Genomic DNA, 6,489 nt, shown 5'->3' with positions numbered 1-6,489 from the left:
ATTTATGTGCATGTCTTTGATGTATTTATTCATCTGCACCACTTTGGAATCTGTTCCTCACTTGAACCAATCCTGTCCTTCTACATCACAAAGAAAGGACACACAGAGCGACAAAGTGGGAAGGTAAAAGTAGTGTCAAGTAAATAGTGCAGCTGAATTATTACAAGTGAGAGGTAAGAGTTAAAATAAAAGGGAAGGATGAAGGTAGAGTTTTTTAGTTCCTGCCCCGAGAGTTCACGCTTTCAATTACACCCAGATGCTTTGGCTTATGTTGAAGATAGGGTGCTGTTTTTATTATTTCAAACGTGGTTAGAGAGAGTCGGGCACAGTTAGTGTACATTTCTTTGAGATGAGATAGAAATACAGATTTTGCACTGTGGTAATGAAAGAGCTTACCTTTTTGCAGCCAAGCTCCTGGCAATGCTGTAAAGAAACACTGGCTACCCACTGCCGAACGAGAGGGAAATCATTTAATGAATATTGAAATTTGTTTCCAACAGCTTTAAATCATAAATCATAAACAGACTTTAATAGTTCCTAGACTTTGATGAACAATTACCATAAAGTTTTGATTTGGGAATATTTCCAATCACATGAAGTGTTACTTCTCTGATAATCAGGGAGCTTAGAAAGAAAGCGACTGGACTTGTGGACCTACACCAAATATCTTCACTCGTGAATCTGATTAATGTGATTTAGGCCACCACCAAGCATTGCTGACTGAGCATCAAGATGAAAATGAGACTGCTGAATATTTGCGTAGACTTTATTCCTAATGATCAGAGTGTGCGATTCATTTTCTTAACGCCCAATAACACCATTACTTATAATAAATGGACTTGTGATGGTGAGTGTGATGGATGACCCATCTTAAGTTTAAATCCTCTTCTATTTTTTTTTTTTTTTGGGTTACTTCTTACCTCCAGACAGGCAGTGTTCTTGGTTTATTTAATTTTATTTTTTTGGAAAATTGCTGGTGAAGATGCACAACATTTGTGATTTGTAATGAAAGGCTAAAACTCAGAGTGGTAAGCACAGTAGAGTACATGACACCCATATTTGGAAGTCCTAGAAGTTATTGTAGTTCTCTAGCATCCTCATGTGATCAAAAACAGCAAGGGGAAAAGACATTATAAATGGGAGGACTCTGAGATACCATAGAAGGCAAGAGAATGAGCCTTCTCCTTCAAAGAATTCGAATAAATATTCATTTTTGTGTGCATTACACCCTAGGTCAATGATGGTGAGTCCTTTCCAGGCCTATTTATGGGCTGGAATAATACTGTCTTGCTCTTGGTTGTAATTTCCAGTCACAAAAGCACAAGGAATGAGATATTTGGTCTCAAAGTGTACCTGGTGATATGAAGAACAAATAATTGGGAATCTTCCCTTAAAAAGAACAAGAAGTCTGTGTTCTCTGCAATTTCTGGCATTGCTTTTGATTTATTTTTTTCAACTGAAATAGCTCACAAATGCATCAACTGAAAATGAAATGCTCAGACTGGAAATTTCACCCATACGAAGTCTGAACACCCTACGGAGAACGAAAATGAAATATCAAAAAGAACCTTGCAAGACCAGTGCAGCTATTCACACGGATACAGACACGTCATATGCAGCGACCACATGTGTGAAGGAAAGTAATGGACCAATTTTACATGTGTCAACATCAACCTGACTTGGATAAAAAGTGCAGGAGGTCTGTGTGATGGCGGTAAATGCTAACCATCCATCCATTCTTCCGCTTATCAGGGACCGGGTCGCGGGGGCAGCAGCCCAAGCAGAGGAGGCCAGACCTCCCTCTCCCCAGCCACCTCCTCCAGCTTGTCCAGGGGAACACCAAGTGATATGGTTTCCGAAAGAGACTCAGGCGCAGGCCAGGGTATTCCTTTAAGCGAAGAACAGTGCGTTTATTCTCAGTGAACACAATCACCAAGTGGCTATATACCTGGCGGGTCCGGGTCGCCAGGGTCTTAAGTAGTGCAGTAATCAGCTGGGATCAGCGGCCGGTGCGGTGATGAGAGCAGGTGTGTGGGCCCGCAGAGAGAGAGAGAGAGAGAGAGAGAGACACACACACACACACACACACCGGGACCATGACACCAAGGCGTTCCCAGGCCAGCCGAGAGATATCCTGTCATGACCTGGCTGTGTGGAGGCAGAAGACGACCCAAACGCAAAACTCACGGGGACAAAAAGCTGAACTCAAAATCACTGCTTTATTGCAGGCTTCACAAAGAAACAGAACTAAACTGGGAATGCTAACAGAAGACCGAGGGAACACAGAAAGACACAGGTTCAGGGAGGAGACATTGACGACGCGACACTGAACTGAGGGAGACATGCACATAAATACACAGAGGGTTAATGAGGGAAGTGGGAGCACACGGGGAACACAGGTGACACAGATAATCGTAACGAGACAGGGCAGGAGTGAACACAACATGACGCATACTGACGAGAGACTGTCAAAGTAAAACAGGAAGTACACAGAGGTTCAGACAGGAGGAGAGAGCACAGACATAACGGGCTGGGGAAAACATTAAAACACGAGGGGAAACGAGGGCTCACAGATACACAGAGGGGCACACAGGGGGTAATCAAATAAGGAACATCTTTAACAGAACCTAGGAACCACGGCATACGGAACAAAATACAAAAATACAAGAAAACTAAGAATGCTAGGCCAACATGGCCCAGGACCATGACATATCCAGTGTTTCTTGGGTCTGCCCCGGGGCCTCCTCCTGGGGGGGGGCATGCCCAGAACACCTCACCCAGGAGGTGCCCAGGAGGCATCCCTGTCAGATGCCCGAACAAGCTCAACTGGCTCCTTTCAATGTGGAGGAGCAGCGACCCTACTCTGAGCCCCTGCCGGATGGCTGAACTTCTCACCCTATCTCTAAGGTAGAGACCAGCCACCCTTTGGAGGAAGCTCATTTCTGTCGCTTGTACCCGCGATCTCATTCTTTCGGTCACTATCCACAGCTCATGACCGTAGGTGAGGGTTAGGGTTAATGCTAACCAGTGAAAATCATTTTAATGGAAGTTAATAGTAATAGTTTGATTCACACACTCACCTTTAACATTGGATGCAGAGCCCAACTCATTTAAAAAGCTTATGAGTGAAATTATTAATTTTAAATTAATAAAACTATCTGCTGTGTTTTTGATTTATCATATTAACACGAGTACTTGAAATCTGAATCAAGTACCGGTGTTAATATGATAAATTATACGTCTTCAAACAGAACTATTTCATTTTATTTGTTTAGCATTTGGATGTTGACTTAATAGTGTTTGATCAATTCTGAGACTTTTAGGTTGCAGCTTTTAATTATGATGCATGTAGCATGCAGAATGGGACTGATTTTAAAGAGGGTGGCAAAACTGATGTATATCTGTGCACGACAGAGGGAGGACAGAATAGATCTGAAATAAATTGGACCATATTAGCATTTCTTTGCATCCCACTGCCTGATAAAGAGCAGAGAGCCTACAGAGAGTGAAGGGACAGGGAGAAGACTGGATCATTTGCTCTGCTCCATTACAATAATAATTAACAGCAGATAAGCAGTCTGATGGAACGTGCTCAGTCTGATTACACATGGTAATAGCCTCCACTCCTGTGGTGCTTCACTTGTTTTCACATTTTTTTTTTTATTATCTGTCTCTCAAAAATGATAAAGAAAACTAATTTATGCAGTTATCTATGTCTGGGAATTTGATTTATCATTTAGGGAACTGCTTCCCACCCACAAAGCATTTCACTGTGCAGAACCACAATGAATAGAAAGTGAGAAGAGTGCTGTCTGAATCTTTCTGAACAATGCAGATAACAGCTAACAACGAACAAACAAAAGACTGCGTTTTTGACTTCAGTGGTACATAACTGCATTACTGGAATGCCTTTCAAAGCCACAGAAGCTGGATTTGACTACCTGGAAATTTTTGAAAGGATGCTACAGAGTTACTATTTTAATGATCTGCAAAGCTTTGGATGCATATGAAAGTATAACGTTTTGGACAAATACTTTCATTAGTTATTTTTTTCAGCCTTTTCAACAGGGTGATATTTTTGAATATAGTTTTTTTTTCTGTGTTAATAAAAAAAAACTCCAGTATATAGAGAAGATATGAACAAAATATAGCACATCAGTTGTAATGTCTAGAAACTGATCCACTCACAGGGAAAAAGTTCAAAATTCAAAAGACTTAGCTGTGTTTTTAAGGAGAATTTATAAACACAGTATAATAATAATAGTATTAGTATAAGAGAGAATACAGTAATTTACACAGTAATTCAAATCATTTGTCAATCATGGTGGTGTGTTACTTTGAATTGTATCCATTGGCCTCATAATGGGTTTGTCATCTGAAAGCAGAAATGCAGCACTGAACAAAGTAATGGAAGTATGGAAGCACCTTTACTTAACATTTTGAAAACAAAACCTATTTATTGCTCTTTTAATGCCTGCAATGCACATAGTTCTGGGTCACTTCACTCAGTTTTTGACCTTTTGAATCAGAATGACTATTTCTGTCCTTGAGCAAGACTTAAGGCTCATGCTGAGGTGTAGCTCAGGTGGTAGTGCAGGTTACCTACCAATTGGAAGGTTGGTGGTTTGGTCCCAGTCTGCATGCCAGATAATCTTGCTCTCTGATGGAGTATGAATGTATGTCAATGTTAGATAGAAGAAAATGTCATATCTGTTTTCATCTACAACACAGCTGGCCACACGGTCTGGAGAACATGTCTGTTCTCCAGACTGTGCTTCATTTTTGAACCCTTTAGAAAAGGTTTCTGTACTTCATACAACATTTAACTCCCAATCATTCAAACTGGTTTCATGCAATAGTTCATTTTACCAAGACTGCAGAGCTTGAAATATGTTAGAAACACATTGCTGTATAGATGTTTTCCATTTTGTTGTCATGCTGAAAGTTTCAGATCACCACTGGCAAAAATAAGCGCCTTATTTTGATGTGGCTGCTCTTGTGAAAATACTGCAAACCAGTTGTTTTCAAATGTTTTTCTGTGCAAAATGGTTTATACTATTGTACTATACTTTACTATACTTTTTTTTTTACATCCCTACCCTCACCTATGGTCAGTAGGTCTGGGGAGTAAACAAAAGAACACGATCACGGATACAAGCAGTGAAAATGAGTTTTCTCTGAGGGGCAGACCCAGGACATGCTGGAGTGATTATATCTCTTGTCTAGTCTGGGAACACATCGGTGTTCCTCCCAGATAAGCCTGGGGAGGTGGCTAGGGAGAGGGAGGTCTGGGCAACTCTGGTTAGGCTGCGGACCCTAGTGATCCGGCCCCAGATAAGCCGAGAAAATCCATTGATGGTTTTCGGAACTCAGTGATAACTGAAAGGACACTGCATGCTCAAACAAAAACATTTGCCAATCACACAGTAACCAAGGCACATGTCCATCTAGGAACTGGTCTTGACACTTAGCAGCCATCCTGAAACACCTCTGGGGTTGTATTTGTACATCTATGTTGGGGCATTATTTAAATGAATTTTATTTAGACCATTCACAGAGCTATACAAACCACACGAATGGTTTGTAAATGTGGAGTCCCATTTCTCTCTCTCTTATCTCTGCCTAACCTGTGTGCACACATGAAGCAATTCCCTTGTCCTAGTCCATCTTTGAAGCTTATAGTTGGTTGCTAGTAGAGGCTCAGGCTCTGGTAACACTATTTACTGTCAGGCCATACACTCAAAAAAATAACTCTTTAAATGAACATAAAAAATCATGGAAAGAATTTCCACGTGATTAAATTGCTTTATTTTAGCATTATGCAATTCTGTTACTCCAACTTAATGCACTCAAGTTGGACCAACTTAATTAATGATTGATGAATCAACGTATTTACTGCATTTTGATCCAATATATTTTAATAGTGTTGATCCAACTTAAAGAGTTTTGTTCCAACTCAATTCAGTAGGTTTTCTCTACCTAATTTACTAAATTTGATCCCAGCTTAATTTAATTGAGTTGAACCAACTCATACAAATTAAGTTATTCCAACACAAGTCTTTAATGCTAATAGAAAGCAATTTAATCACGTGGAAATTCTTTCCATGATTATTTTAAGTTCATTTAAAGAGTAATTTTTGGAGCATTTAACAAAGTCTAGAGTCTAGTTAGCATACATTTCACTATTACATCTAAAAGGTAAATAAATTTTGTCATACACATCTTTTTGTTTTCTCCAATTTATTGGATTTATAGCAAATTTCACATAACATATAAAGAATACATGAAATGCAAGTGCAAGTTACATAACAGAAAAAAAAGTAGTGGACAAAGCGGAAAGTTAACCTGTTAAAACATTTTTTTAACAACAATGAATGGCTGAATCAGGTGATTTTCTGATGACCAATACAACTACTTTGAAGGTCAACAGATGCACTTTCAAAAAACAAAGAGCACCAATTTTGTGTTTTCTCAAAAGGAATGAAAAAT

Source organism: Perissodus microlepis, chromosome 2 (genome assembly GCF_051167445.1).
Source record: "Perissodus microlepis isolate ML-2025 ecotype Zambia chromosome 2, ASM5116744v1, whole genome shotgun sequence".
Classification (NCBI taxonomy): domain Eukaryota; kingdom Metazoa; phylum Chordata; class Actinopteri; order Cichliformes; family Cichlidae; genus Perissodus; species Perissodus microlepis.
The sequence above is the reverse complement of the archived record's forward strand: the minus strand, read 5'-3'. Positions refer to the sequence as shown.